The sequence below is a fragment of the Pelodiscus sinensis genome, chromosome 5 (genome assembly GCF_049634645.1).
Source record: "Pelodiscus sinensis isolate JC-2024 chromosome 5, ASM4963464v1, whole genome shotgun sequence".
NCBI classification, from domain to species: Eukaryota; Metazoa; Chordata; order Testudines; family Trionychidae; genus Pelodiscus; species Pelodiscus sinensis.
Window position 1 is genome coordinate 45552347 of NC_134715.1, and position 25826 is coordinate 45578172.

Sequence of the window (25826 nt, forward strand, 5' to 3'; positions counted from 1 at the left end):
CATACATATTGTAAAAGTTCTTTAATATTTTAAAATATCAAAATCACAACAAAATGTTTTGGTTGTATCAAAATAAAATACTTCAATTGACCAAAGCTTTTTTTGGGGGGGTGGGTGGTTGGAGGGAGCAGATTTTAAAGAGGGGAGAGGGGAATTTCCTTTTGCTGAAAATTTTGAATTCTTTTGTTTTCATTCCATTCTGAAACAGAAAATAAATGTCAAACTCTTTACATTTCTACTAAAATGGCACATCCAGTTCTTGCTGATCTGTAATGAGGAGTCTTTCCATTGACTTGAAAATTGCTCTAAAGAATCTGGCACCAGCCACAGTTGGACAACAAGACACTAGTCTAGATGGGCCACTGGTAGGAACCAGTATGGCCATATTTATACTCTTACTATTTCAATGAGCAAATTGAAATGCATCATGCTCAATGTTGTCTAGCACATGCAATATATTGCTTATTTTGTGGGAATAAACATATTCTGCTCTGCTGAAGATCTACAATAATCATAAAGGTTGATAAGAATATTACATTCTTTCCTAACTAGCTTAGCTAACACTTGCTTAAGTAGATATTAAATAATGCTGACAGTAATGGAATGATAAAATTACATTATTCAAGCTCATGGATACCAAGTGACATGTTACCCAGATCAGCAACATAAATGTACCTGTTTATCACTATAATTCAATCACAGAATGCCAGTTTTCTTTGGAAAGGAGTCAAGCTATAAAATATGGTCCATCGTGCCACAAAAATTACCAATTTCCTGTGCCTCACATAAATTATGTGATGCTGTGTGAAACTGAGCTGGAAAATATCACGCTCATCTTATGTTATATGGTTAGAAGTTGCCTGTATAATGTTTTTACACGTAAAAGTCAACATAGTTTTACTTTGCTACAGTAAGTTACAGTGCTTTGCAGAAATATTCTTTATAATTATCAGCAGTTCTATAGAATGAAAAATATGGCAAAGCAGTTCATGTTAAATTTTAAAAGCCTTTAATATGTACATATAAAATGTATGTTTGTGTAGACATAGGATGTATTGTATGTACCATTCAATTAAAAATTTGAAAGGGCTGATACAGGGCCAGGACCTAAAATAATTTTGTACTATAACCATATTAGCTGGAGAGTGGTTTTTCATACCTGAAACTACTTAATGGCCAATCACTAGCTAAGATATGGTCTCATGAGCCTATATTCTAGTATAGAGAACACAGCATAGGATAATTCTTACATTGCATCTCATTTGGGAACAGAAAAACTATGGTTTTGACAAATGTAAGGAGTATGCTATGCTCTGTACAACATTTGGAGACACCAGTCTCTGCTTGTCTCCTATTTCCTAGGCTTGACTGGTGAACCATAGGAATGAAATATTACTGAAAACGTAAAAATATAGAGAAGTAAATTAAAATACTTCTAAATTCTTGCTGGAGCACTAAAGAATGTGTTCAAGTGTAATTTGGTAAAAAATGAAATTTTAAAATAGCTGGTAGAAATTCTAATATTAGGTCTTAAGCCTTGCTATTGCCAAAGTGGACCATATGAGCCTATCTAGTAACAAAAGAGTCCCCAGTGACAATGACTGAATCTGCCACACATACAAGACACAATTTTAAAGGGTAAAATAAAATAAAATAAAAATGGAATATCCCACCCTGAAACACTTGGAGCTTATCAAAATTACCCGAGATAATGTTTTTCCATTGGAAAATACTGTTTAATCAGCTAAAATATCCTGAGAGAATGTAAGTATTTTGATAAAATTTCTGGTATAAAATTTGAAAAAAAGTATTTTGATAAAGCTGAAACATTCCATTTCAACATTGAATTGATCATCTCTATTTTTCATTTCCAAATAACTTTGTTTTGAAATTTCTTCCGTCATGTTAGTCATGAAATAAATAAAAATGTAAAATGTTTCTGACCCAAAATATTTTTTCAAAAATGTTGTTTGCATGGCAAATTTTGAAATTCACAGGTTTTGCTCTCATTTGGAGCCAAACAAATTTTGAAGTAACAGAATTTCTTTACAGTTCTAGAAAGAATTCATTCAACTTATATCAGATATCAGATCCACGTGTTCCAGGATTCTTCCTATTTGTACTCATGCAGTTCTATTTATGAAGTATTGGTAAAGGGTTCAGGTAGGGATATAAAAAAGATTTTTTTAAAAAAAGTAATTGTTTAACCATTAAAAATCCTAGCAGTTGCATGGTTAACTGTTTTTGGCTGTGTGGGACTAGGGAGAGAAGGATGTTGGAGGGGTGCCAATTGCATAGCCTGCAGTGCGGGGTGACAGCCAACTTTCCAGGAGTAGGGACAGCAGCTGGCTTATGTGCACCAGCTCTTGGCCCTGCTTCCAGTAAGCCGACTGCACTGCAGGCTCTGCAGTATAAGGCTTACAGTGCAGAGTTTGCAGTGTGGGGCAGCAGCTGGCTCTCTGGGAGCTGGTGTGCGCCGGCAGAAGAGTTTAACCACAACGGAAACAGATAAACTTATTGGTTAAATTCTTGCATTCCTAGTTTCAGGCTCAACATCTTCTGCAGAGCATCATGTAGCTGCTGCAAAAGACCCTCTTTTTGTACCACAAGCATGTGCTTGCTCTCTTTTTTCACCCTGTCAGAGACAAAGTAACCAAGAACGTGACAAATAAGTTCTTTCAACAAGAAAATATAGGTGTCAAGAGTAGCATCCAGATGCTGCTACTCCAACACATCTACCAGCATCAACAGCTTCATTTCTTCTCTCAGTACTGGGCTGTGTCTAGACTGGCAAGTTTTTCCGCAATAGCAGCTGCTTTTGCGGAATAGCTTGCCAGCTGTCTACACTGGCCGCTTGAATTTCCGCAAGAACACTGACGATCTCATGTAAGATCGTCAGTGTTCTTGCGGAAATACTATGCTGCTCCCGTTCAGGCAAAAGCCCTCTTGCACAAATCATTTGCGCAAGAGGGCCAGTGTAGACAGCACAGTACTGTTTTGCACAAAAAAGACCCGATGGCTAAAATGGTGATCGGGGCTTTTTTGCACAAAAGCGCGTCTAGATTGGCACGGACGCTTTTCTGCAAAAAGTGCTTTTGTGGAAAAGTGTCCGTGCCAATCTAGATGCTCTTTTCCGAAAATGCTTTTAACGGAAAACTTTTCCGTTAAAAGCATTTCTGGAAAATCATGCCAGTGTAGTCGTAGCCCTGGTGTTTGCCACTCCCCCTATTCACTGCCATTCCCTGACTGACTGACTCAGAATATCTTCAGTGTTTTGCATGGTTGTGATGCCTCTTTAGGACACATCACACACAAGCTTCTTGATGCCATTTTGAAAAGTGCTTCCAGAGGGAGAGTGATCCATACTCCAGGCACACTGCTTGATGACTAGCCCACCCCTATATGTAAAGTGCTTCTCCTGAAGGAGATACTTTTGCACTAACCTATTTGTTATTGGCTATGGATTCTATTTATGTTTGTTTTGTTTTCTGGTTCTCATTCACTAAAACTGCAGTCCTTTCTCTTTGAATTCCCCAAACACACAGCCTTTAAAATGGCTGCAGAAGCACTTCCAGAATGAACAGGTTTTACACTAAGGTCAGTGAGGATTTTGCTTTGCTTGAACATATTTGAAATAAAAAAATTCACTCACCTGAGTGTAGCAAAGGAAATAAAAAAGAGTTTGCAAATACTGAAGAGAATTTGCAACTGCTGTTTGCAAATACCTTTTGGGCTATGTTCGAAATGTTCAATTTTGAATTACCTACAGTACCTAAGGTACATATTCAACACCCATTACTGTTAAATAACCATTGTTTAAAGCACCTCACAGTATTTTAAGGTAGTGATCTTCATAACACCACTGATGCGAAGAGGCTAACTGACTTGCTCAAGGTCCCACTGGGAGTATGTCATGGAATGCATCTTGAACCCTTGCTTCCCATTCAGCACTCATATCACTCAACCATCCTTCCTCTCTGCTGTCATCAGTAGTGCAGGACCCACTGCCTCCTAGCACTCAGGTTTTATGCCTCAAAAGTAATTTTATCCCAAAACAATAACATTGGCAAGACTCACACAAATATAATTCCTGGTTTGAAATTCAAATGCTCACTAATGCAGTCATTTTGATTTGTCCTTATTCATATTCAAAGAAATCTCATTTTCCCAGTCATAGTCCCAAAGTATACCAGTTCTGATTTGATTCTATTACACAGTTAGCTCTGAGCTGCAGAGTCTGGGACCAAACCTTTCCTAAAATGCAGAGGATTTGGATCTGAGTTTCAGGGACAAGCCAAGCTGTAATAGCAGAGACTAAAAATAGCTTCAAACAATGAGATGGCCTGGCCACGGCAATACCTTTAATTATGCACAACTCCACCACCCACTTCCTCTCTGTCTAACTTGCCTTCCAGCACATTCCCTGAGCTAGCCCTGGTTGTATGTCTGCACCTCTCCTGCTGCAGCTCTCAATATCTAGATTCATATTTGCCATTCAGTGGCTACCAAAGCCTGATGATCTGATAATCTATTAAAACAAAATGTGGATTTATCATGTCCTTTGTATAACCACTACTACATTGAAGAGAAGATGGTGGCTGGGAGCAGGAGTGGTAGTGATTGATTCCCAAGGTGATAGTATCTTTTATCAGCTGACTTTATGTGGGCTTTTTTTTCAAATTCTATAAATCCATCAGCAAAAGCAAAGAATGAACATCTCGTCAGTTCTTATAAGATAGAAAAGAATTTGCCTGCCAAAATGATTTTCAAGTAGAATTCTATTCAAGTGTGAATAGAGCAATAATTTAAGTCCTGTCAGCATTCCAGCAGCATGCTGGCAGTTATGGGGATTAGTGCCACAAATTTAAAAGTGTCCCACATTCATTGTTGGGTTATTAGTGATAATTGTGTCAGCACTATCACTACTGCAGTAAACAATGCTTCACATCTCTCCATGAAATGGGCTTAAAAGGTTGCATAATATTTTCCTCTCAATATCCACTAGATACACGTGTGACCACTGCCTATTTTTCTCCAAAAGTGTGCTTGTTCCAACACACAGCTTCACCTAGAGAACAACACTGGGGAGATTGTCAGCTGGAGTAAACTGACATAGATTCAACAAAGATCCAGATGAGGATCTGTCTGTCTCTAATTTTTGCTTTAGGCAGAAACTCTGACAAGTATCAAAACACTGTAAATAGCTGCCAGACTGCCTGGTTTTCTCATTCAAGAGTATAGGATGACAAGTCCTACCTGCTTTTTCCTCATGTCTATTGCATCATCTGGAACTTAGTGATATTTGTGAGACATCCTCCTCTCCAGTCAACTAGCCAACAGCCACAAGTCTGATACTGCAGAAATCTCTCACACATTAATTTCTAAATAAATGTATAATAGAGAGAAAATGAGGATATATGGCCCAGAACAGGAACCAATCCTTTTAAGAAATAGAATTATACAGAAGAATCTGAGATTTAAATATTTTTGAAAGTCTTTTCTTTTCAAAAATAGCCTGGAAATGCATGCTTATCTAATCTAATGGTTGAAAGGCAATGCTTTCTAGACCCCTCTGCTACAAAACATCTAGGGGAGGGGAACCTAAAAATGTACTGCAAGTACAGTATATTATTTATTGTAAAATGAATCAGATATGTTTGGGATTTACCCTAAGGAATCATTTCACTAGTATTCTCTTCCTTCAAAAGCCTCTCTCTCAGATGTGTGATAGGGGTGGAAAGTCTTGTTTTGTGGTGGTTAAGGAGGGGAATAAGGGAATGGTAAAAACTGCTTTTACCCCCCAAATCCTATGATCAGCATTGTAAAATCTAAGCATAGTAATCTCTGTGTTTGGGATAATTAGGAACCCGCATAAGTTTCTTTGTAATTGCCTGGACTAGATCTACACATTTCCTCTTTTATGTACTTTTTTATGCCCTTCTTGTTGCATATGGCAGATAAAAGCACAAATCCCCGATTGGAAACACAAGGCATGTACCCAGGATTAGAGCCATATATGGCTGACTTTCTCTTGAAATGCAGAAGGAAGAAAGAAACATGATAACCAGTATCTAATATGGTCAACATTAGCAATTGCTTACAGATCTATAACTAACAACAACAGATTCAGCACTCTGCTCAATTAGGGTTGCTAGGTGTCCGGTATCCTACCAGACAGTCCGGTCTTTGCGCCTTCTGCCCAGTAAAAAAAGATCAGACAATACTGGACACGTGCAGTGTCCAGTATTCTCTGATTTTTCCGGCTGGGCACCAGAGGGAAACCTGATGTATACGGGAGGAGTGGCCGGGACGTCAGGCTTCTGACGTGACCAGAGGCTCCCAGCGGTGATCGCGCCCCTCCTCCCAGCCACTTCCCCCGCCCCTGCCAGGCTTCTGTGCAGTCACAGGCTTCCAGCACTGATCACGGCCCTGCCTCCCAGCCTGGGAGTCCCAGCTGGGAGCCTCTGGTCACATCCGAAGCCTGGTGGGGGCGGGGGGAGTGGCTGGGAGGTGGGGCGTGATCACCGCTGGGAGCTCTGGTCGCATCAGAAGCCTGGCGGGGGCAGGCAGAGTAGCTGGGAGGTGGGGCACGATCGGGGGCTGGGAGCATTCAGCTGGTTGCTTCTGGCCTAGGAGTGACACCTTGGGGAGGAGAAGAAGTCCTGTCCCTGAGTACCATTCAAGCAGGGTGTGGAGCTGTAGTCCAGGACAGAAGCCCACAGGTGCTTTGTGGTTGTTTAAGCACTTTCCATGGGCTCTCATCCAAAAGTGAGTGGGGTGGAATTCCCACTTTCCACTGGGACATCCAAAGACTGGGCTATGGGGAAGTCACCTTTCTACCCATGGTCGCTCCACCCTCCGCCCTGCCATTGTGTTGCCCTAGGGTTTGCTTCTCTGCTTTGGGTAGCAGGCGGCTGCTTTGCAGAGCAGGCTCTGCTGCTAGGGTTGCCAGGTGTCTGATATTCACCCGGACAGTTTGATATTTTTGGCTCCTATCCAGTAAAAAAATTCAGAGACTACCGGACACCTAAAATGTCCGGTATTTTCTGAATTTTTCCCCAGCCAGGAGGTAAAAATGCTGGGCACCTGGAACCCTACAAACACTCAGCGCCCAGCCTCCTCCCAGGCTCCCAACACCCCCAGACCCTCGAATCCAGCCCCCATGCTTACCTGGTTCCCCAAGCCTGCCAGCACAAAATGGTTGCCGGCCAAAAGACCTAGGGGAAGCAATGCTCCACATGTATATGGAGCTAGAAGCACAGGAGATAGCCAAGGAACTGTGATAAAGGGACTACAGTTTAAAAATTTGTTTGAGCTATTCCTGGTTGATAGTGATGATAATGTTTTGCAAAGACTATAGGAAATCCTGCTTACCACCATGTGTCCATGGTGGCTGGGTGGTGTGGATGGAGAAGCTCATCATCACAGTCTCTGTATCCAACCCAGATAGCTCTGAAATTTACTACAGTTGTATCCCCTTGCTGGAGTGTGGTTATTCTTGGACCAAAGAGCCCAAGGGTAGGGAGGTCTGGCAGTGTAGCCAGGAGAGGGTCAGTGAAGCCATCAGAACCCCAGGGCGCAGCCAGGAACTATGTGGGTCTGGCAGCAGGGGGGCGGCATGGCTTGAAGTCCTGTAGGGCTGGCAACAACCAGCTAGCAGCAGGGAGGGTGGGGCCATAAGGAGCTAACAGCAGGTTTGGATGGTGGGCACTGGGAGGCCAGTGTCAGGGGACCTCCCCTGGTTTGGCAAATTCCCTCATTTGAGATCAGTCAGGACCTGAGGTTTCAGATCACAGAGTCCAACATGTACCACCAAAATGTTTTTTGTACAGCTTCAGTAATAGACTGAACTTTCTATGGTAGCCTTATATAATGCCAGTATCTGAGAGACACCAGTCTTCTGGAGTTTGTGCTTTCTAGAAGGTCCTTGATACTTATGCTCATTCTAGTCTACAAGACACTCATGCTTAGTGCTATATTCTCAGTTCCCCCCTGTTATAGGGGTAATATCACATTTGTTAATTTTACTATTATCCTACAAACCTACTCCAATCCTGCTTTCACTTACTGTAGCTTTATAACAACAGGCATGTATGATGTAATAATTGTTATTGAGACATTTCAATTACTGTTAAATCCTTTTATATATTACTAGAGGTATTGTTTATGAAAATATTCTGGGGTTTACTCTTAGGCCTGCCTCTAAATCGATGGGAAAACATGAAAAGATTGATATTTGGTTCAAAGAAGCAGATCACACATGCCCTGTAAGCACAATACATAACTGCAATATATAGATATATATTTCTGCCAATATTCATGTGCATTTCATATTAAAATGATTTTTGTATCTGTGCTTGTGCCTCCTCTCCCCAGTCACTTTCTTTGAGCCCGTGAGTGACAGAGACACAAACAAACAATCACAGAATGCAAGTTTTAATCTCACATGCCAACACAATTCCTGTTTTACATGAGATGGGATACGATTTCCAACAGACTTTTAACTGACCCAGGCACAGAAGAAAGTAAAGACGACAGACAAGGATGTCACAGTGCCCATCATAATCAAGACAGTGCCTGCACATGCAAGTATTTTGTTTGAAAGATCAGAGAAAATTACATTTGAACTCAGCACATAATACATTTTATAGTGGTCCATTTTTCCAGTAATGACTCATCCAGTGAGCCCTCCATGGGTCTGAAAAGCAACATTTCATAGTTTAAGATTTCCTAGACCTGTTAACCATGTCCCCACAGATTTAAAGCACCTCTCTATTCCTCCTATGATGATACATTTCACTCATCAGGCCAGAAATACAAATAAAATCCCCTGATCTTGTGACCAATCATATCTAATAAATGCAGTTCAAACATGAATTTATTGCAATCAGTCAATAGATTACAATATATATATGCAAAAAATGTATTGTCCATATTCAATGATACTGAAAATTACTTGCAAAGTTTCCACTAGCAGAACAAGGCCCCAATCCTGCAATATCGTGAAGATTGCGAGTGAGCTGCGCCTGAATGGAATCCCTTTGACTCTATACATGCACAACAAACTTCAGGAGAAAAAGGTGCTGTGGAGACCAAATTCATGAGGTAAATTATTTTCTCATCACTATACAAGATACAAATAACTTTTCAAGTTTGTTCACAATATTTATAGTGCATGTCCTGCTTTTAATTTATTTAAATACATCTGTTTTGTAAACATCCAAGCTAAGAAAATTGCCTTTTTAATTTATCTGCTAAGATTCTCATGTTTATTCTCCACTTGCCTCTTTTTATTTGTCAGTTAAACATCTGAGGAATGACCCTTCCCCTGCTATTTCTTCTTAATATCAAAAGCTGTTGTGGGGAAAAAATGTTTAACATTAACCACATTCTTTCACTAAAAGCTGACAATTAACACTGGGTCTGGAGTCAGGAAACTTCAAAATGACTTTTGTTGCGACCTGTCTGGGTGGCAAGCAGGAAATGAAATGACATTTTCTATTCTTGTCACATACAGTTGCAGGATTTACTAGAAGTGGATCTTGTTCCAGTTAGAGTAAGATTATACTGAAAGCTGCTGATCTGTTTTCAGAAAAACGGTTACAATCTATGAGAGGAATAGCTCCAAGTAACAGAATTTTAATAGAAATGAATCAGTTGCTAGCTAGGAAAAAAATGCTACACCCAGCCAGGCCCAGGGTGCCACCCTTACAGTTTCTACCAGCGTGGATACAATGATGACTAAGAAGAGAGAAAATACATGGGAAAAATTATTTTAATCCAAAACTTGAACCCCCCGTGGTTTGGCTCCATGTCAGTCTTTTGCAGATAGTTCCGATCAAGTGGTTATTAGACCAGGTGATGAACCTCTCTTTCAAGTCACTTCATGCTAAGACCTTATTCTAGCTCAGCTAATGCAAACAATGAGAAGAAATTTATATGTTTCATGTTGTTCTGCTACACTTTACAGGAAGCATTTTATCCTCTGGAACTAAACATGAAGAGTGAGACATTGAGGAAAATACAAAAGCCCAAGCAGTGTAAATGTATGGAATGATCAGTTGCAATATTCTTAGTTAAAAGTTAAGTTCACTTTGGGGCATGTCTATACTGCAGCTTGGAGTATCCCTCCAAATCCAGGTAAAAAAACCTCTTATTTGTTTCTTTGACCTTAATGTATTTTGTCTTTTTGAGTTCTTAAGCGACCACAACTGTTCAAAACACAGTATCATACTCTATGGTCCGGCAACATCTGTGGTTCAGCATGATTTTAGTTAGCCGGATGTTCAAATATCACGAGCATGGCCAATTTCTCCATGATCCAGTAAAGTTTGTTTACCACCACCAGTTCTGGCTCTCAGTGTTCTGTGATGTTATTTAGCTCTAATTTACCACTAAATGTTTAAGACCCATTTAGCAGTGGAAGTGTTGATAATGTTCCTAGACAATACTGATGTCCCCTGGTTAGGCACATTCTCTGGTTTGGCACCCATCAGGTTCCAGTAGTGCCAGACTAGAAAAGTTCAACCTATGTATAGTTTTGACATTAATAGACTTGGATGTTATGTTTTAGATAAGAATACTCTTGAACCAAATTGTCCTAATCTTGCTATTGTCTGAGTATTCATATACTATGGTGAAAAAAGCTATTGAAAAAACCCAAGGTAGATTAATTTGTTTTCTACCTGCGATACTACCTTAGGTCTCTCTAAAGCAGATACACTTTATATTCATGCACATAGCTGCCTTCCCCACAGGTTCAACTGTTCTGTTCATTGCAATTGGGGGAAGCAAAATTTACTCTGTACACTCTGAAAAAAGACATATCTCCAAAATGGGGTACTTTGCTGCCTTATATATAAAATAAGGTAGGTAACTGCTGATCACAAGTGAAAGAAAACTTTTGTTAAGGGTATGTGGCCAACCAGTGACGAAAAAGAGACATAGTTACAAACCAACCCATAGTGAGCACTTGTACTGTCTGAACAAGGTATTAAACATTTTGAGACTAAAGGCTTTGGTACATTTTAATTTACTCTTGACCGTTTTGGCATATTACACTTACTCTGACTATAGCTAGACTTCAGAAACAAAAGTTCAAAGATGGACTGCTTAAAACCTAATACCATAGTTAATCCCCAAACTTGTGTGTAACATGAAAGGTAAAGATCATAACAGACAAAGACTTCTGGGCCCCAAAAGCTGCCTTCCACTGCTGCATAGCTGATAAAATGTCCACACCCTGTTGAGTGGACATAGGCCATGTAAACAGATGTTCCTGAAGAGAAAGGGAAAATGTTGAATAGCTGAATTGTTCTGCTCTAGCTCTGCTCAAATTGACAGCTGAAGGTTTTAAGAGTGGTTGCCATGACCAACAAACCCAGCCACTCTTTCAGCTCAGCTAAATCCAACAGAAACATTCAACTTCATGTTTTTGCCCTTGAGACAACTTGAATTCATTAGCTCTGGGCTGAGTTATTTGAGGTTAGACATAAACCTAGGTACAGATGTTGAATGAACAGTTTATAACACTGGAGTGGATTCAGGTGCCTTTTTAACATTCTTATTGAAGGGTTATTATTACTTTTTAAAATAGCATTGAGCTTGTAACAAGGTCTGTCTTTTTAAAAATATAAAGTTTAACTGTGTCTTGATTTGTAGTGAACAAAACAGCAGCTCTCATCTGGGACACAAGGAATAAAAACAGCATGATGTATAATATTTCTACACTTTTTACACCTCTAAAACTTGGTAACCAAAATCAGGTCTTGCATTAATGTGTGAAATATTTGAATTTTTGTTCCTTCCAAAATGAGATTTTATTTTCTCTTTTTTTCCTGTGTTTTTGAGAATACTAATACTAAAGCAATAGAGCCACTACTGCATAAAACCTAATAATGTAGTAGAGTACTTCTCTACCACTTCTATAAGCTCTGGCATTTTGGACCATTACTTTAGAATACTTTAAAATTTGTTTGCTATTTAGCTAAGACACAGTACTTAGGAAAGAGTTTTAATAACGTATACTATATATTTTTTTTGCCACTAATGGACTGTAGTGATCAAATCTCTGTGGGGAAAATAAAACTTAAGTTACAATTCAAAATGAGTATTGAAGACTTGTTTCAAAAATTATTCTATTTCATCTCTTCATGGGTTAAGAATTAAGGCGATGAATTGGAACAGCTGAGAAACCCATCACAGTGCTGTGTGCCTCTCTCTTTGTTGTTCGCATAGCCAAGCTGCTAAAGCATGGCTGACACAGCTCCTGTTGATATACTTCTATCTCGTGATACACGTATCAAAAACGAATAGATAAGATGGTTGATCTTGTGCCTTTCTTGTTCTGCCACACGCTTTTACTTCAAACCACATGTCATTAATAGAGCTAATGGGATTTTGGCATGGGACCAAAGGGGGAGGGAAGGAAAATAGGAGGGGGGAGACGGATGGGAGCATGATGAGCCGCAGAGAGAACTGCTGCCTTTCTTTACACTAAAGCAGTGTCAGGTCTATCAGCCTTCTCTTTAGTCCTCCCTGACAGGGCTGGAGGCATTTCTCTGTACATGAATGTGTCTCATGCATTCATGAGCCTCTTTGACGCTGCTGAATCTTTTGTTAAGAGCAGAAAATGCAGATCATTGCCCTAGCCTGCTCTCAGCTGCCATATGGCATTGTGGAAAGGGGCCCACAAAGGAAGGGAAAAAACCCCCAACCATCTAGAAATCAGACTACCAGCAGATGAAATTGATTTATTTTCCACTATTAGCCCTTTTAGAACATAAAACCTCTCCTAGAGCAGGCAAACAAGCTGCTCATATGACAGGTCTGGTATATGTTAAAAAACCAACATGGCAGAAAATAGACACACCATTGTTTTGCTTAAGTACTGTATCAAATTTCTATGAAATGGAATGCTCCATTCTACAGCAAAACTACTGCTGAGGCTGCTAGTTGCCTTCATTTTTAAGGTTTTATTATTTTTCTAAAGTTTACAAAAGGTAAAAGATGTAACTTACAAAATAGCATTGGATCAACAATCTGACCACACATACTATTTGTATAACTTCTCCTCAATAATTTTTCGTTTCTTTTTCATTTTTGTTGCGCTTAACTAGTCTTAAATTAGGCAGTGGTTAATAACGCTTTACAAAATTAATTTAAAAACAAAAACAAATATATATGCAAGACTAAAGCTAGAAATGTCTTTTTTGGGGTTTCTTTTTGAATAGCAACTTGCATTATAAAACATGGAAAAAATACTTGAAAACAAAAGTAAAGTTTCAGAAAGAGAAATAATACTGTGATACAGAAAGAGTAATAACCGTAAGATACAAATTTGTATCCTCTCACTTTGATTGCTAAGGTCATCTTCATTACTGGTATAAATGGGGTCAGGGAAAAACTGGGAGGCAAGGTCAAATGAGTATCTTAGATGCCTATATACAAATGCAAGACGTATGGGAAATAAGCAGGAAGAACTGGAAGTGCTAATAAATAAATACAATTATGACATTGTTGGCATCACAGAAACTTGGTGGGATAATACACATGATTGGAATGTTTGTATAGAAGGGTACAGCTTGCTCAGGAAGGATAGACAGGGGAAAAAAAGGAAGGAGGTATTGCCTTATATATTAAAAATGAACACACTTGGAGTAAAATGGAGATGGACATAGGAGACGGAAGTGTTGAGAGTCTCTGGGTTAGGCTAAATGGGATTAAAATAAGGGTGATATCATGCTAGGAGTCTACTACAGGCCACCTACACAGGTGGAAGAAGTGGATGAGGCTTTTTTTAAACAACTAACAAAATCATCCAAAGCCTAAGATTTGGTGGGTATAGGGGACTTCAACTATCCAGATTTATGCTGGGAAAATAACACTGTAGGGCACAGACTATCCAATAAGTTCTTGGACTGCATTGGTGACAAAACTTTTTATTTCAGAAGGTTGAAAAAGGTACCAGGGGGAAGCAGTTCTAGATTTCATTCTAACGAATAGGGAGGAACTGGTTGAGAATTTGAAAGTGGAAGGAAGCTTGGGTGAAAGTGATCATGAAATCATAGAGTTCACAATTCTAAGGAAGAGTAAAAGGGAGAACAGCAAAACAGAGACAATGGATTTCAGGAAGGCGGATTCTGGTAAGCTCAGAGAGCTGATAGGTAAGGTCGCATGGGAATCAAGACTGAGGGGAAAAACAACTGAGGAGAATTGGCAGTTTTTCAAAGGTACATTGTTAATGGGCCCAAAAGCAAGCTGTTCTGATGTGTCGGAAAGATAGAAAATGTGGCAAAAGACCACGTTGGCTTAACCACGAGATCTTGCATGATCTAAAAATAAAAAAGGAGTCATATAAAAAATGGAAAGTAGGACAAATTACAAAGGATGAATATAGGCAAACAACACAGGAATCCAGGGGCAAGATTAGAAAGGCAAAGGCACAAAATGAGCTCAAACTAGCTACAGGAATAAAGGGAAACAAGATGACTTTTTATAAATACATTAGAAGCAAGAGGAAGACCAAGGACAGGGTAGTCCCACTGGTCAGTGAGGAGGGAGAAACAGTAACAGGAAACTTGGAAATGGCAGAAATGCTTAATGACTTCTTTGTTTCAGTCTTCACAGAGAAGTCTGAAGGAATGCCTAACATAGTGAATGCTAGTGGGAAGGGGGTAGGTTTAGAAGATAAAATAAAAAAAAGAACAAGTTAAAAATCACCTAGAAAAGTTAGATGCCTGCAAGTCACCAGAGCCTGATGAAATGCACCCTAGAATACTCAAGGAGCGGATAGAGGAGGTATCTGAGCCTCTAGCTGTCATCTTTGGAAAATCATGGGAGACAGGAGAGATTCCAGAAGACTGGAAAAGGGCAAATATAGTGCCTATTTATAAAAAGGGAAATAAGAACAACCCAGGAAACTACAGACCAGTTAGTTTAACTCCTGTGCCAGGGAAGATAATGAAGCAAGTAAGTAAGGAAATCATCTGTAAACACTTGGAAGGTGACAAGGTGATAGGGAAGAGCCAGCATGGATTTGTAAAGAACAAATCATGTCAAACCAATCTGATAGCTTTCTTTGATAGGATAACGAGTCTTGTGGATAAGGGAGAAGCAGTGGATGTGGTATACCTAGACTTTAGTAAGGCATTTGATATGGTCTCACATGATATTCTTATCAATAAACTAGGCAAATACAACTTAGATGGGGCTACTATACGGTGGGTGCATAACTGGCTGGATACCCGTACTCAGAGAGTAGTTATTAATGTTTCACAATCCTGCTGGAAAGGAGTAACAAGTGGGGTTCCGCAGGAGTCTGTTTTGGGACTGGCTCTGTTTAATATCTTCATCAACGATTTGGATATTGAAACAAAAAAAAAAACAGGACTATGTAGCACTTTAAAGACTAACAAGATGATTTATTAGGAGATGAGCTTTCGTGGGCCAGATGCACTTCCTCAGATCAAATAGTGGAAGAAAATTGGCATAACCATATATACCAAAGGATACAATAAAAAAATGAACACATATGAAAAGGACAAATCAAATTTCAGAACAGAAAGGGGATAAGGCGGGGAGGTAAATGTCTGTGAGCTAATGATATCAGAGGTGATAATTGGGGAAGCTATCTTAGTAATGGGTAAGGTAATTAGTGTCTTTGTTAAGACCTAGGTGTAAAGTGTCAAATTTAAGCATGAATGACAGTCCTGAGGATTCTCTTTCAAGTCTGGCGTTAAAATGTCTTCGAAGCAGGATGCAGGTAATCAAGTTGTTGAGACAATGCCCTTTCTGGTTAAAATGGCAAGAAACTGTTTTTTCTTTGTCATCCTGTCTAATATCTATTTTGTGGTCATTGATTCTTTGGTGAAGTGTCTGAGACATTTGTCCAATGTACATAGCAGACGGACACATTCGGCACATGATAGCATAAATTATATTTCTGGATGACCAGGAATATGTGTTCTTGATCTTAGAACTCAACTGGTTAGGTCCAATAATGATATCAGCAGAGTGAATATGTGGACAAAGCTGGCAATGGGGTTTGTTGCAAGGGAAAGTTCCAGTGTTGGTATTAGTGTGGTATGTCCTGTGGTTGTTGGTAAGAATCATCTTGGAGGTTAGGTGGTTGTCTATAGGAGACTCTAGGTCTGCCTCCCAGAGCCTCTCAGAGTTTAGTATCCTGTTCCAGTATAGGTTGTAGTTTATTGATAATGTGTTGGACAGGTTTAAGTTGGGGGCTGTAGGTGATGACAAGTGGTGTTCTATTGTTGGTTTTCTTGCATCTGTCTTGAAGTAGATGGTTTCTAGGTATTCGTGTCTGGCTCTTTCAATTTGTTTTTTTATTTCTCTGGGTGGGTAGTTGAGGTTCATAAATGCTTGGTAGAGATCCTGAAGTTTCTGGTCTCTGTCAGTGGGATTAGAGCAGATGTATCCAAGGGCTTGGCTATAGACGATGGATCATATGGTGTGCTCTGGATGGGAGCTGGAGGCATGTAGGTAACTGTATGAGTCAATGGGTTTTCTGTAGAGAGTGGTGTCTAATTTTCCACTGGTGATTTAAACTGTGGTGTCCAGGAAATGGATCTCTCGTATAGAATGGTCCAGGCTGAGATTGATGGTGGGGTGTAGGTTGTTAAAATCCCTGAGGAATGTCTCCAGTGTTTCTTGGTCATGCGTCCAGATCATAAAGATGTCATCGATGTAGCATAAGTAGAGAACGGGTAAGAGGGGACAGGAGCTGAGGAAACATTGTTCTAAGTCAGCCATAAATATGTTAGTGTACTGTGAGGCCATGCGTGTACCCATGGCTGTGCTACTGATCTGGAGGTATAAGTTGTTTTCAAACTGGAAATAATTGTGGGTGAGAACAAAGTGACATAGGTCTGCTGTCAGACTGGCAGTGGTGTCCTCTGGGATAGTGTTTCTAATTGTTTGTAATCCGTCTTCATGTGGGAGATTGGTGTATAGAGCTTCTACATCCATGGTAGCAAGGATGGTGTTATTGGGGAGGTAATCAATGTTTTGTAGTTTTGTAGATATTGGCATTGAAAATACGTGTATTAAGTTTGCAGATGATATCAAGCTGGGAGGGGTTTCAATTGCTTTGGAGGGTAGAGTCATAATTCAAAATGATCTGGACAAATTGGAGAAATGGTCTGAGGTAAACAGGATGAAGTTTAATAAGGACAAATGCAAAGTGCTCCACTTAGGAAGGAACAATCAGTTTCACACATATAGAATGGGAAGCAACTGTCTAGGAAGCAGTACAGCAGAAAGGGATCTAGGGGTTATAGTGGACCACAAGCTGAATAGGAGTCAACAGTGTGATGCTGTTGCAAAAAAAGCAAACATGATTCTGGGATGCATTAACAGGTGCGTTGTGAGCAAGACACAAGAAGTCATTCTTCCGCTCTACTCTGCACTAGTTAGGCCTCCGTTGGAGTAGTGTGTCCAGTTCTGGGCACCACATTTCTAAGAAGGATGTGGAGAAATTGGAGAGGGTCCAGAGAAGAGCAACAAGAATGATTAAAGGTCTAGAGAACATGACCTATGAAGGAAGGCTGAAATAATTGTGTTTGTTTAATTTAGAAAAGAGAAGATTGAGGGGGGACATGATAGCCGTTTTCAGGTATCTAAAAGGGTGTCATAAAGAGGAGGGAGAAAACTTGTTCATCTTGGCCTCTGAGGATAGAACAAGTAGTAATGGGCTTAAACTGCAGCAAGGGAGGTTGAGGTTGGATATTAGGAAAAAGTTCCTAACCGTCAGGGTTAAACACTGGAATAAATTGCCCAGGGAGGTTGTGGAATCTCCATCTCTGGAGATATTTAAGAGTAGGTTAGATAAATGTCTATCAGAGATGGTCTAGACAATATTTGGTCCTGCCATAAGGGCAGGGGACTGGACTCTATGTCCTCTTGCGATCCCTTCCAGTCCTAGTATTCTATGATAAATACTTCTACGCTAAGGTAAGTCTTAGTTCTCTAACAATAAATTTCAAAATGTTACACCAAACTCAATACTTGAGAAGAAATGAGTTCTCTCTCATTCATAGCACCCATCAATTTTAAGTGGAATTCACTGAAATACACCTCTGTTAAAGCTTTGAAAATCTTATGCTAAGTATATCTTAGACATGTTTCTGGATTTGTGTTCCCAAGGCCTGATTCAGGAAGGAACTAAAGCACATGCTTAACTTTAAGCACATGAGTAGTACCTTTTACTTCAATGGAGACTGTTCACATGCCTAATATAATATATGGAGATATACCTATCTCAGAACTGGAAGGAACTTTGAAAGATCGAGTCCAGTCCCCTGCCTTCACAGCAGGACCAAGTACCATCCCTAAGGGCTGAATTAGACTTCACTAGAGTGTTGAAAGAGGATGTGCAAATTCTACAGGAATTCTACAGAAAAGCCACATAAACCTACTTTCGAAAGTAAGATCAGAAGATATGCAAATTCCTCTTTTGACACTCTAGTGTAGTCTAGATGAGCCCTGACAGATTTAACCCCAGATCCCTAAATGGTCCCCTCAAGGATTGCACTCACAACCCTGGGTTTAGCAGGCCAATGCTCAAACTACTGAGCTATCCCTCCCCTGTGAGGCGTATGCTTTAGTATCATGGTGAATCAGTAAGTGGTGAATTTAGTATGGATCCTGTATGGGAAACTATATGGGGGGGAACCAGTGGAAAAACTAACCTGAACTTGCACTTAAATTGTAAACTAAATTCAGTCCTTTTGAGTTTTCAAAAGCAGCTGTTACAATATTTAAAATGTTGTCTAACTAATTTTTTGGCCAAAAATATTGAAATACTATTAGCAAGTAGCTTTTCTGGGGATTCCCAAGATAGATAAAACCAGTAAGTTCTGGAAGACTCATGCATAGTGCACTTCCATTCCAATTTTGAAACTTATTTTGATTCAACAGTGTTTATACCCTATTTAACTGGTATTCATCTAAACTGGATTTTTGTTGTCACAAGTGTTTGGAGAAAAGATTTTCCTTGGACAAAACACTCATGTTTATGTGCAGACAAAAATATCCATTCTTAATAAGAACTTTTGTTATTCACAAATTGCCTTTCAGTATTTGTTGTTCTCTAATTTCAACAGTTTCAATCATCCAATCAAGAAACAAATACCACATGATCTAAATGACATCACACACTGCAAAATAGTGAATAGTTTGTACAGTTTGTGAACAGCTTGGATGTTGATTTTTTTGCACATACTGGCTGATGACTTACTACAAATGATGGAGGAAAGGTGAAGTCTTTTGTAAGTAACAAGCTCAGTTTTGGATAAGGTGCATATCAGCTTCTAAGGTGTGCAAACAATCAGCTGAGGAATTCAGCTCAACCTGATCAAGCCTGAATAAAAAAGAAAGGAGTGTGCATTGGTTATGATATGTGCTTGAGATATGGGAAACTGGGATTCAATTCCTGGTTCCACTACAGTTTTTCTGTATGACCTGGCAAAAAAGCACTTAAGAGGGTATTTTTCACACAACCCACAGTCATCCTGTGGAATTCCTTGCCAGAGGATGTTGTGAAGGCCAAGACTATAACCAGGGTTAAAAAAAAAAAAACCTACATGAGTTAGCCAGATATCTATCCAGAAGGTAGCCAGGATGGGCAGAGATACTCTCCCTAGGTTCTGTTTCACAGAAGCTGGAAATGGACAACAGGAGGGATCACTTGATCCACTTGTTCTGTTCATCCCTGCTAGGGCAACGGGTAGAAGAGAGGATGGACCTTTGGTCTGACCCAGCATAGCTGCACTTATGTCTAGTCTTTTGTCTTTCTCTGCTTCTGTCCCCATCTGTAAAATGAAAATAGCACTTTGCTGCCTCACATAGTTGCCTTAACCTTAAACTTTTCTGAGGCTTGTGAGTGGGAGGTGGAGTACAGGGGTATGAATGTCTAAGAATTTTGATGGAGAAGTGAGACTGTTCAGTTCTTGGATAACAAATGGCTTCAAATGCAGGTTCATTAAACTTTTACAAGGTGGGTTGATCTCTGCCAACACATTATTGTTGCTATAAATTTCTCTGTGTTACAATAGTGCCAAGAGTCTTGCACTGAGGTTTGGTAACTATGAACTATGGAGTTATATTATTCATAATGTAGAAGGATTCTGTCAGCTGCCAAGTATTCATGAAATTTTTCACTTATCATAAAAGATGCATGGATTTTAACACAAACGAGGTCTTCAGACTAGACATGGGCTATTCACTATTCATTATTCTGTTTAAAAAGCTTCCGTCACTCAATCAGGAAGCAGCAACAATACCCTGTGACTAATAAAAATAGCAAATAGTGAATAGTTCAAGTGAATGCTGAATAAAATATCTGCTGCCTATGGATTATGCAACCAAACTATCCAGGAATTGTTTGATAGTTAAGGAAGTGTTTAAAAGGAAATGAGGGTCTATTCATACACAAAGAATATTGCTGTAAATATTATTCATAAAAAAATTTGGTGATACCAGCATTTGCACATTTTCATACAACAACCATAAACAAAAAGATAATTCTCTATATTCTCCTTTTCTAGACAATATTTTGCTTAGCATTGCCCATGCTTTACTAGGGAAATGAGAGAGGGAGATAGAAAAATGGGTGTTTGGAGTCTTTCACATTCTTGAAAAGGGCAGAAACAGCCTATCTCCATAATGACAATCTTTGTAGACAACTACCTTTTTAAGATCTATGAAGTTGTCAACCTTGAGGTTGAAACTTGTGAGAGCAGGAGACAGTTTTCTCAGCAGCCTGCCGAAGCCCATGAAACCCACTTCTGAAGGAGGCAAGAATGGCCATGAATCTCGTCACTTTCAGAAGAGTGTAAAACTCATGTCTTCAACTTAGCTTACACACGGACACAATAAAAACAACAATAAAGGGGAAAAGGGAAATGGAAAAGAAGGAGTTGAAAATTTTTCATTCTACTGCATCAAGGGAAGTAAGCAGAGACACTAGATCCTGTGTAGGTAGCTCTAATATAGTGATGATCATTCTGACAGGCACCTGGGCCATATCTATATTTATCTGCAGATCGGTGTTCTAGAGGTCGATCTTTTGGTGTCTGATTTAGCCGGTCTAGTAGAGACCCATAAATCGAACACTGAAGGTATCTCCAGCCAGTGTCTAGTACTCCTCCTTTTGTGAGGAGTAACGGAAGCTGATGGGAGCATTTGCTCCCATCGGCCACCCGCTGTGTGGACGGTGCAGAAACACGATTTAAGACACATCAACTCCAGCTACGTAATTAAGGTAGCTGGAGTTGCATACTTTAATTTGATCTCCTGCTGTAATGTAAATCAGGCATTAGATGCTATCATGATAAATGGGGTATAAATCCTTAGCCTGACAGGGAGTATGTGTACACTGCAGCATTTTCCTGGAAAAACAGATGTTTTTTTCAAAAAAACTATTCTTATGTCCACACTGCTATTGTGTTCTTTCAACAGAAAGTAGAAAGAATGGAGGTTTTTTTCCAACAGCGGTAAACCTCTTTCTACGAAGAAGCCGCCTTTTTCCGAAAAAGCTTTTTTAGAAAAAGGCATGTGTGGACACAGAAGAGGGAGTTCTTTCCAAAGAAGAGGCCTCCAGGAAAAAGCACAGATGCCCTGGTGGCCACTCCATTCATACTAATCACTACTTGAATGGGAGATAGCGACCAATGTGAACACTATCTTTCAAAATAGCACATTGCTTTTTCGTTGCGCTTTTGCTGTGTGGATGCTCTTCTTCGAAAAAAGTTTTTCCGGAAGATCTCTGCCAGAAAAGCTTCTTCTGAAAGAAGTCTGCAGTCTAGACACAGCCAAACAGAGAGACAGATAAAGTGGAGGAAAGCATGACAGGATTGGGGTGAAGTCAAATATGATCTATGCTTGCAGCACATCAACCTAGCTTCTACTATGACATGGCCAACCAGACCCAGTTATCAGATTAAATTGTCCATTTTAGCATCTTACAATAGGTATTGATAATCTCACAAAAGGTTAACAGGTACAGTCTGTGTAGTACCACTTTGCAGTCTTTAACTGCATGCTGCATACAGGAGATGGATCATTCAAAGTCTTTCCCTGTGGCTTTTCTTCTCCATCAAAAACATTCACTGAAGAATAGCATGCTTATGCCTTGTTTAATGAGTGAAGTGCAGTGGAAATGCAGGATGTTCTCTAGTGAAATCAGACCTCAATACACAGGTAGGTTGTAAAGGGGTAAAATTTTCATATGACAATTATTTCTATTAGTTAAAACTAGATAGGCCTGAAGAGCTTTAGAAAGGTCAGATAAAACCAAGTCAATGCTCGGCATAGTAGCATAATGAAATTCATGGTTTCACTGTAAGATAATTAATATTCAGTGGGATAATTTGAGGTACTCATACATTTCTGGGCTCTACATTAACAGAAGCCAGTCAGGAAATTGGACTGGGGTACTATTGTGGCTGGCTGTTTGAAAACCTCTGTTCACTATACCATGGCAGTCAAAAATGCACCAAAAATGTTAGGATGAATAAACACATGGGTGGATCTTGTTAGCTAAGAATAGGGCTGATTATGGGAGAAATCTGAGCAGCTGGTTGCGTCAGTGCATAACTGTAGTTACTCCAGGAATTGTGGGAGTGCCTATTTTTTTTTCAAAAATGTATTTGAAGAACTAACTTGTATGCAGGGAGACACTATATGTTATCCTCTATCATCTCCTTCATTTTTCCTTACTTTAAGCAATTATGACCCAAACTCAAAATATACAGGAAGTGGATTGAAGGCAGAGCTGCTTCAAAACTGGACGAAGGCACTCTAAACAATTCACAAACACTTTTTTCATCATGTTAACAAAAGTGAGATTGAAAACACTACTTGAACACTTCAGATTTTTTTAATTACTGTAAATTAGTTATTCTTCTGAGTCCATACTGAACTACTACTACTTTGCTATGGGCAATGATCTCCTTGATATGTTGTCTTTTGACTAGGTTTGTTCTCCTCTCCTGCTCTCTCCCAAATACTGTGCATTTGCTCTGAATTTTCCACCCTAGGCTTTCTAAAAGGCTTTATGAACTATACCTACCAGTGCCGTATAAAATTTTATGTGCCCTGGTCCATGCGCTCCCACTGCAGCTCCAGGGTTTTTTCACCTCCCCTTTCCAAGGTTTCGTGTTTCAGAGTTGAGAAAGAGGGTTGGGAGTTGGCAAACTAATTTTTCACAGCAAATGGGAAAGGAGGGCACATTGCCATCTTGAGCTTTTTCTGCTCCTCTCACTCTCACCTTCTGTGAGAATGGGATCAGCTGTTCCCTCTCTTCTACCCAGTAAATGCTGTTGACTACTGAGGGGAAGGAATCAAATTCTGCCTGCTTCCACAGAGCAGTCTAGATTAACTGGTTTTCCCCAGTGGGCATACTAGGCAAATGATATGGGCCCATGGTGTCTGGGCACCAGGAATATACCCAGCCTGGTTGGGCTGATTCCACAAAAGTTTGGGACCAGGTCTCTTTCCCAGCCCAGCCTGCCACTCCAATTATTGCCCACCAGCCCTGCCTGCCACCATCTACATCACAGTGAAACTAGAACAGCTTCTAGCTGCTTGATCTGCCCAGCTACCAGCAATTGTCTCCCTGAGGCACTGGTATGTGTATATATCTGTGTGCTGCCCCCACCTTGATCAATGGGAGGCTATGGGTGAGAACAGTAGCTGTGAGGGCCTCACCCACCATCCACTGAACTCTCTTGTGTACCCCTCTCTCCCCCAGAGCCAGAAAGAGGTTACATTTGAAAAGAGGGGCTTATTTCCCCCTTACTCCCTTCCCCTGTATGCTATAGGCAGTGGCTCCCAGAACTGGAAAAGAGAAGGTAGAACCTAGAAGTGGTGACAAAGTGAGACACAGCAATCCAAACTACAGGATTTGGATAGCTGCTACACAAAATGAAGGACAAGCTAAAAAAAAAACCAAAACATTATTTGAGCAGATAATGCCCCAGAATGCTTTCCTGTCATTATCAAAGTTGTAACTTTTAGCAGCTGCTCTGCCTTGTGATATAAACTGAATGAGATCATTGCTGTTGTTTTAACTCTTGATGATACTTGGTCAGCACACAAGCTGTGCATTCCATTAATTATTTTGGTCACCAGCCACCACTGAGTTCAGGAAATAGTTATTCTAGCCTTTAGGTATAAAACCTAATCAAATTGAGCTTCTTCAGCTGTGGAGCTGTCTATGCATGCTGTGATCAAGTGCTTAGATTGTAAAAGAGAAAAGAGCATGTAGCAGCACTTTTTGACATGCGGATTGTGCATCAAAGCTATCAGACAGAAATCTGCCTTGTACCACATCTCCATCTATAGCTTAGTGAAAATTTTGTGGCATATCAAAATTGCAATTTGGTCTGACAAAAATTTCAAATCTGGCAGTTTTAATTACACCTCCAAAATCAGAGAGCAACCATTGTGTGTATAAAGCCATATTTGTACTCACACAATAAATAACTGTGCATATGTTCACATATACAAAGTTAGCTCCCCTCTCACACCAGGAATAATCTAGACTCACATAAGCATCCTTTCTTGGTTGAAAACAAGACAGGTATTTGAATTGTGTGGATACCTCAGATTTATATACAGTCGGTTAATAGACAAATTTCTGCAGCTATATGTTTGTGGCTATTGACTTGCATATGTTAGGGACTTGGATCTAACTAGGGATATATTTTAAATAGTGAAAAAGAAAGCAGGTGCTGTTTCGTTTTGTATTACATAGATTACAGTTATGAAGAACTCCAGTGCCAAGATCCCCCAGGCTGACTGAGCTGTGCTTTGGGCAAGATTAGAGGAGGTGAGCAAAGGTGTCATTTTTGCAGCTGTGGATCCTGGAGCCAGAGTGTGTTGGATCATATATGTAGTGTGAATCAGAACTGCCCAAGAGCTACTTTAACCTATGGTGGCTTCCCACAATATCAAAATGGAGAATCAAACTGCATGCCCCCTTCTCCTGAGCACACACCAATACACAGAGTTCATGAGTGGGGAAATGCTAGGGTGGTACCTGAGGATATCCAGATTTAGGGTTGATTTGCAGTTCTGGAGAGTTGAGCTAGGATTATGTCCTATAAACACAGGGTTGTATTTTCTCATCCTTAAAGTTTGCAGCAGCAATATGACGAACTAATGTTTGTAATATTTTTACCTTTCTTTCACCTGAGACTGATTATTCGGGATTTTCTAACAACCAAAAATTTAGAGTTGTCTATGTGTCTTATTTTGAATACTTATAACACCACATAGTTGAAAGTGTAAGACAAAAACCACATTTATACAAATGTTTAGTAAATCGTAGAGCACAGTAAAACTGTCAAGATGTTATCTAGAGAGCCAAAACATGATACATCATCCTCTTGGTAAGAGAAGGTCCTGAAAAATATATTCTTTGCACATATTAAAAGATCACTGTCTTCTAGGCTGTTATCCAGATGATATAAGGAGGCATTTCTCCTATCCACAGTCTCATGTTTGCTTTCTATTTTCATATCTATGGGAGTGGAATCTGCTCTTCAGTATTCAGCCAATATCCCCCCTGCTGCTTCCGGCTGTGACTTAGGCCTGGGTTTCCATAACCTTTTTTTATTTGCAAATGATGCTGAACCACAATGAGTGCACTTGGCAATCTTGAGATTCCAGCATAATTCACTGTAAAAGGAGAATGGGAGAGTAACGGGATCTCTCAATTGTTCCTGTTTTCAGCCAATTTGCACCAACAGGCAGTAATCCTCATTTATCCTAAAATAAATGGATTCAGTATCCTCCACTGTGAA

At 39.8% G+C, this 25826-nt stretch overlaps 1 long non-coding RNA gene across 1 annotated transcript in view; it reads right to left on the minus strand.

The window, feature by feature from the left end:
* Nucleotides 1–25826, minus strand: part of LOC142829588 (uncharacterized) — a 185361-nt gene that overhangs the window by 93555 nt on the left and 65980 nt on the right. The window lies entirely within an intron of this gene.